Raw genomic sequence first — 8,458 nt, forward strand, 5'->3', positions numbered from 1 at the left:
ATCCACGACTCGCGTGCGTCCGACGAAACATTTCAGCCGGCGCTCCGGCTGAAAATGTTTTTCATATTAGAATCTCTAAAAAATATGTAAGAGTATTTAGGAACGGAGAGAGTAATTTATAGGAGGGCTTTGGCACGCATGCAAACCGGCCGGCAGTTAGCGTGTGGAATGCCGAGTTGTAGTATATTTTATTGAACTTCCAGGCTTGAATGCGTGTTTGGACATTGAAACAGAGACTTGTTTTTTTCCTACCGTCAACGAAAGTGAGGGTGATTAACCAGTAGTAGAAGAAGGGCTCACGCTCAATTAAGAACATGGTTCAGGGTTTTTTGCGCATATTTTAAAGTGGAGGAGCTGGCCACGCATGCTCATTCATCATACCCCATTGAAGGAGATCTAATGGTCAAGGATTCATTGGTGCAGCAATCAAGACGGATTGTTACTATGTGGGAGTATATATTTATGTCGCAGTGAGCTGAAATGCTTATTATTTTTACCGAGACACATAGATGCATATTTTAACAATCCCTTCGTTGAATTATATTATTACATTAGAGAGATACTCTCATATTTTTTTCATAATTTTTGATAACTTTTAAACCGTTAAAACTTTAGCGACTCTTAACTAGTTCTGTGACAAGCTATGGTAGACATATTTTTACATATATATATATATATATATATATATATATATATAGTGGCACTATTCTAATCCCGAGATTAGAATAGTTATTTGGATCACAGAGCGCCTATATAGGGGCCGAGGGGATCCTCCTGAGATCGCTAGCAACCCACCCTGACCAGTACAAAAAAAAGCCCATCCACCCCTCCCACGATCCCCTCATCGCACCTCCCTCGATCCCCAAACTGCATCACACCGCCAGGGCCGCCTCCCACCCTGGCTCGCGCCGCCGGCTAGCCCCGGCCAACCGCCCCGCCGTCGCCGGGCCCTTGGCCACCAACCACCCCGCTGCCGGCACCCCCACCTCCCACCTCCACCCACTCGCCGCCCTCGCGCAACTTCCCAGCATGGAGGCGCCCCAGGCCACCAACCCCACCCCCGCCGGCACCGGGCCAGGTGACGCGCGCCGCCGTTAACCAGGATCCCGCGCCGCCGCCGGTCCCCGGCCACCTCCCGCGCCGCTGTGGGGCCCCTCCCCTGCTTCAACCACGAATCCGTCCGTCGTGCGCACCCTGCCCTGGGATCCATCCACCGCCGTCCCCGGATCCGGCCACCGCGATGGCGTGCCTTCCCACAGCGCGCTGCCGCCCCACCTTCACAACAGCAATGATGGTCGCCTTCCCCATCGCGCCGCTGCCTTCTCCCACCGCCTGAGTCGCCCCACCAGCCCCTCTATGGACTAGGGGGCCGGCCCCCCTTTCCTCCTTTTCCTCCCTCTCCTTCCTTCTCCTTCTCCTCCTTCCTTTCCTCCTCCTAGTAGGAGTAGGAAAGGGGAGTCCTACTCCTACTAGGAGGAGGACTCCTCCTGGCGCGCCCATAGAGGGCCGGCCGGCCTCCCCCTTGCTCCTTTATATACAGGGGCAGGGGGCACCTCTAGACACACAAGTTGATCAGTTGATCCCTCACAGCCGTGTGCCGTGCCCCCCTCCACCATATTCCACCTCGGTCATATCGTAGCGGTGCTTAGGCGAAGCCCTGCGTCGGTAGCAACATCATCACCGTCACCACACCGTCGTGCTGACGGAACTCTCCCGTGAAGCTCTGCTGGATGGGAGTTCGCGGGACGTCATCGAGCTGAACGTGTGCTGAACTCGGAGGTGCCATGCGTTCGGTACTTGGATTGGTCAGATCGTGAAGACGTACGACTACATCAACCGCGTTGTGCTAATGCTTCCGCTTTCGGTCTACGAGGGTACGTGGACAACACTCTCCCCTCTCGTTGCTATGCATCACCATGATCTTGCGTGTGCGTAGGAAATTTTTTGAAATTACTACGTTCCCCAACAGTGGCATCCGAGCCAGGTTTTATGCGTTGATGTAATATGCACGAGTAGAACACAAGTGAGTTGTGGGCGATATAAGTCATACTGCTTACCAGCATGTCACACTTTGGTTCGGCGGTATTGTTGGATGAAGCAGCCCGGACCGACATTACGCATACGCTTACGCGAGACTGGTTTTAACGCCGTGCTATGCACACAGGTGACTAGCGGGTGTCAGTTTCTCCAACTTTAGTTGAACCGAGTGTGGCTACGCCCGGTCCTTGAGAAGGTTAAAACAGCACCAACTTGACAAACTATCATTGTGGTTTTGATGCGCAGGTAATAACGGTTCTTGCTAAGCCCGTAGCAGCCACGTAAAACTTGCAACAACAAGATAGAGGACGTCTAACTTGTTTTTGCAGGGCATGTTGTGATGTGATATGGTCAAGACGTGATGAGATATAAGTTATTGTATAAGATGATCATGTTTTGTTGAAGTTATCGGCAACTGGCAGAAGCCTTATGGTTGTCTCTTTATTGCATAAGATGCAAGCACCAAATAATTGCTTTACTTTATCGCTATGCGATAGCAATAGTTGCAAGAGCAATAGTTGGCGAGACGACCATGTGACGACACATTGATATAGATCAAGATGATGGAGATCATGGTGTCATGCCAGTGACGATGGAAATCATGACGATGCTTTGGAGATGGAGATCAAAGGCACAAGATGATGATGGCCATATCATGTCACATATTTTTTTTGATTGCATGTGATGTTTATCTTTTATGCATCTTATCTTGCTTTGATTGACGGTAGCATTATAAGATGATCTCTCACTAAATTTCAAGATAAAAGTGTTCTCCCTGAGTATGCACCGTTGTCAAAGTTCGTCGTGCCCAGACACCACGTGATGATCGGGTGTGATAAGCTCTACGTCCATCTACAACGTGTGCAAGCCAGTTTTGCACATGCAGAATACTCAGGTTAAACTTGACGAGCCTAGCATATGCAGATATGGCCACGGAACACTGAGACCGAAAGGTCGAGCGTGAATCATATAGTAGATATGATCAACATAAGTGATGTTCACCATTGAAAGCTACTCCATTTCACGTGATGATCGGTTATGGTTTAGTTGATTTGGATCACGTGATCACTTAGAGGATTAGAGGGATGTCTATCTAAGTGGGATTCTTAAGTAATATGATTAATTGAACTTAAATTTATCATGAACTTAGTCCTGGTAGTATTAGCATATCTATGTTGTAGATCAATAGCTCGCGATGTTGCTCCCCGTTTAATTTTCATATGTTCCTAGAGAAAACTAAGTTGAAAAATGTTAGTAGCAATGATGCGGATTGGATCCTTGATCTGAGGATTATCCTCATTGCTGCACAAAAGAATTATGTCCTTGATGCACCGCTAGGTGACAGACCTGTTGCAGGAGCAGATACAGACGTTATGAACGTTTGGCTAGCTCAATATGATGACTACTTGATAGTTTAGTGCACCATGCTTAAACGGCTTAGAATCGGGACTTCAAGACGTTTTGAACGTCATGGACCATATGAGATGTTCCAGGAGTTGAAGTTAATATTTCAAGCAAATACCCGAGTTGAGAGATATGAAGTCTCCAACAAGTTCTATAGCTAAAAGATGGAGGAGAATAGCTCAAGCAGTGAGCATGTGCTTGGATTGTCTGGGTACTACAATCGCTTGAATCAAGTGGGAGTTAATCTTCCAGATAAAATAGTGATTGACAGAATTCTCTAGTCACCATCACCAAGTTAGTAGAACTTCGTGATGAACTATAGTATGCAAGGGATGACGTAAATGATTCCTGAGCTTTTCATGATGATGAAATTGATGAAGGTAGAAATCAAGAAAGAGCATCAAGTGTTGATGATTAACAAGACCACTAGTTTCAAGAAAAGTGAAAGGGAAAGGAAGGGAACTTCAAGAAGAACGGCAAGCAAGTTGCTGCTCAAGTGAAGAAGCCTAAGTCTGGACCTAAGCCTGAGACTAAGTGCTTTCTACTGCAAAGGGACTAGCTCATGATGCCCTGTTGGGGAACGTTGCAGAAAACAAAAAAATTTCCTACGGTTTCACCAAGATCCATCTATGAGTTCCATCTAGCAACGAGTGATTAGATGCATCTACATACCTTTGTAGATCGCGAGCGGAAGCGTTCAAAGAACGGGGATGAGGTAGTCGTACACGACGTGATCCAAATCACCGGAGATCCTAGCACCGAACGGACGGCACCTCCGCGTTCAACACACGTACGGAACAGCCACGTCTCCTCCTTCTTGATCCAGCAAGGGGAGAGGAGAGGTTGAGGGAGATGGCACCAGCAGCAGCACGACGGCGTGGTGTTGATGGAGCTGCAGTACTCCGGCAGGGCTTCGCCAAGCGCTATGGAGGAGGAGGAGGTGTTGGAGAGGGAGAAGGAGGCAACGAAAGGCGTGGATGAAAAGCCCTCCCTCCCCCACTATATATAGGAGGGCCAAGGGGGGGGGCGCCAGCCCTAGGAGATCCAATCTCCTAGGGGAGTGCGGCCAAGGGGGAGGAATCCCTCCTCCCCAAGGCACCTAGGAGGTGCCTTCCCCTCCTAGGACTCTTCCTCCCTTGAAACCCTAGGCGCATGGGCCTCTTGGGGCTGGTGCCCTTGGCCCATGTAGGCCAAGGCGCACCCCCTACAGCCCATGTGGCCCCCCGGGGCAGGTGGCCCCACCGGTGGACCCCCGGGACCCTTCCGGTGGTCCCGGTACAATACCGATGACCCCGAAACTTGTCCCGATGGCCGAAACAGGACTTCCCATATATAAATCTTTACCTCCGGACCATTCCGGAACTCCTCGTGACGTCCGGGATCTCATCCGGGACTCCGAACAACATTCGGGTTACTGCATATACATATCCCTACAACCCTAGCGTCACTGAACCTTAAGTGTGTAGACCCTACGGGTTCGGGAGTCATGTAGACATGACCGAGACGACTCTCCGGTCAATAACCAACAGCGGGATCTAGATACCCATGTTGGTTCCCACATGCTCCATGATGATCTCATCGGATGAACCACGATGTCGAGGATTCAATCAACCCCGTATGCAATTCCCTTTGTCAATCGATATGTTACTTGCCCGAGATTCGATCGTCGGTATCCCAATACCTCGTTCAATCTTGTTACCGGCAAGTCACTTTACTCGTACCGTAATGCATGATCCCGTGACCAGACACTTGGTCACTTTGAGCTCATTATGATGATGCATTACCGAGTGGGCCCAGTGATACCTCTCCGTCATACGGTGTGACAAATCCCAGTCTTGATCCGTGTCAACCCAACAGACACTTTCGGAGATACCCGTAGTATACCTTTATAGTCACCCAGTTACGTTGTGACGTTTGGTATACCCAAAGCACTCTACGTATCCGGGAGTTACACGATCTCCATGGTCTAAGGAAAAGATACTTGACATTGGAAAACTCTAGCAAACGACTATACGATCTTGTGCTATGTTTAGGATTGGGTCTTGTCCATCACATCATTCTCCTAATGATGTGATCTCGTTATCAATGACATCCAATGTCCATAGTCAGGAAATCATGACTATCTGTTGATCAACGAGCTAGTCTACTAGAGGCTTACTAGGGACATGTTGGTGTCTATTATTCACACATGTATTACGATTTCCGGATAACACAATTATAGCATGAATAAAGACAATTATCATGAACAAGGAAATATAATAATAATGCTTTTATTATTGCCTCTAGGGCATATTTCCAACAGTCTCCCACTTGCACTAGAGTCAATAATCTAGTTACATTGTGATGAATCGAACACCCATGGAATTCTGGTGTTGATCATGTTTTGCTCTAGGGAGAGGTTTAGTCAACGGATCCGCTACATTCAGGTCCGTATGTACTTTACAAATCTCTATGTCTCCATCTTGAACATTTTCACGAATGGAGTTGAAGCGACGCTTGATGTGCCTTGTCTTCTTGTGAAACCTGGGCTCCTTGGCAAGTGCAATAGCTCCAGTGTTGTCACAGAAGAGTTTGATTGGCCCCGACGCATTGGGTATGACTCCTAGGTCGGTGATGAACTCCTTCACCCATATTGCTTCATGTGCTGCCTCCGAGGCTGCCATGTACTCCGCTTCACATGTAGATCCCGCCACGACGCTCTGCTTGCAACTGCACCAGCTTACTGCCCCACCATTCAAAATATACACGTATCCGGTTTGTGACTTAGAGTCATCCAGATCTGTGTCGAAGCTAGCGTCGACGTAACCCTTTACGACGAGCTCTTCGTCACCTCCATAAACGAGAAACATTTCCTTAGTCCTTTTCATGTACTTCAGGATATTCTTGACCGCTGTCCAGTGTTCCTTGCCGGGATTACTTTGGTACCTTCCTACCAAACTTACGGCAAGGTTTACATCAGGTCTGGTACACAGCATGGCATACATAATAGAACCTATGGCTGAGGCATAGGGGATGACACTCATCTCTTCTATATCTTCTGCCGTGGTCGGACATTGAGCTGAGCTCAATTTCACACCTTGTAACACAGGCAAGAACCCCTTCTTAGATTGATCCATATTGAACTTCTTCAATATCTTATCAAGGTATGTGCTTTTTGAAAGACCTATGAGGCGTCTTGATCTATCTCTATAGATCTTGATGCCTAATATATAAGCAGCTTCTCCAAGGTCCTTCATTGAAAAACTCTTATTCAAATAGGCCTTGATGCTGTCCAAGAGTTCTATATCATTTCCCATCAAAAGTATGTCATCTACATATAGTATGAGAAATGCTACAGAGCTCCCACTCACTTTCTTGTAAACGCAGGCTTCTCCATAAGTCTGTGTAAACCCAAACGCTTTGATCATCTCATCAAAGCGAATGTTCCAACTCCGAGATGCTTGCACCAGCCCATAAATCGAGCGTTGGAGCTTGCACACCTTGTCAGCATTCTTAGGATCGACAAAACCTTCCGGCTGCATCATATACAATTCTTCCTTAAGGAAACCATTAAGGAATGCCGTTTTGACGTCCATTTGCCATATTTCATAATCATAGAATGCGGCAATTGCTAACATGATTCGTACGGACTTCAGCTTCGCTACCGGTGAGAAAGTCTCATCGTAGTCAACCCCTTGAACTTGTCGATAACCCTTAGCGACAAGCCGAGCTTTATAGATGGTCACATTACCATCCGCGTCTGTCTTCCTCTTAAAGATCCATTTATTTTCTATGGCTCGCCGCTCAACGGGCAAGTCAGTCAAAGTCCATACTTCGTTTTCATACATGGATCCTATCTCGGATTTCATGGCTTCTAGCCATTTGTCGGAATCCGGGCCCGCCATCGCTTCTTCATAGTTCGAAGGTTCACCGTTGTCTAACAACATGATTTCCAAGACAGGGTTGCCGTACCACTCTGGTGCGGAACGTGTCCTTGTGGACCTTCGAATTTCAGTAGGAGCTTGATCAGAAGTATCTTGATCATCATCAATAACTTCCTCTCTAGTTGGTGCAGGCACCTCAGGAACATTTTCTTGAGTTGTGCCATTTTACGGTTCAAGAGGTAACACTTCATCAAGTTCTACTTTCCTCCCACTTACTTCTTTCGAGAGAAACTCTTTCTCTAGAAAGAATCCATTCTTGGCAACAAAGATCTTGCCTTCGGATCTGAGGTAGAAGGTATACCCAACAGTTTCTTTAGGGTATCCTATGAAGACGCATTTTTCCGACTTGGGTTCGAGCTTTTCAGGTTGAAGTTTCTTGACATAAGCATCGCATCCCCAAACTTTTAGAAACGACAGCTTAGGTTTCTTCCCAAACCATAATTCAAACGATGTCGTCTCAACGGATTTCGACGGAGCCCTATTTAAAGTGAATGCGGCAGTCTCTAAAGCATAGCCCCAAAAAGATAGCGGTAAATCGGTAAGAGACATCATAGATCGCACCATATCTAATAGAGTGCGATTACGACGTTCGGACACACCATTACGCTGAGGTGTTCCAGGCAGCGTGAGTTGTGAAACTATTCCACATTTTCTTAAGTGTGTGCCAAATTCGTGACTCAAGTATTCTCCTCCACGATCTGATCGTAGAAACTTGATTTTCCTGTCACGTTGATTCTCAACCTCACTCTGAAATTCCTTGAACTTTTCAAAGGTTTCAGACTTGTGTTTCATTAGGTAGATATACCCATATCTACTCAAATCATCAGTGAGGGTGAGAACATAACGATAGCCACCGCGAGCCTCAACACTCATTGGACCGCACACATCAGTATGTATGATTTCCAATAAGTTGGTTGCTCGCTCCATTGTTCCTGAGAACGGAGTCTTGGTCATCTTACCCATGAGGCATGGTTCGCACGTGTCAAATGATTCATAATCAAGAGACTCTAAAAGTCCATCTGCATGGAGCTTCTTCATGCGTTTGACACCTATGTGACCAAGGCGGCAGTGCCACAAGTATGTGGGACTATCAT

This window comes from Triticum urartu, chromosome 2 (assembly GCF_003073215.2).
Source record: "Triticum urartu cultivar G1812 chromosome 2, Tu2.1, whole genome shotgun sequence".
NCBI lineage: Eukaryota > Viridiplantae > Streptophyta > Magnoliopsida > Poales > Poaceae > Triticum > Triticum urartu.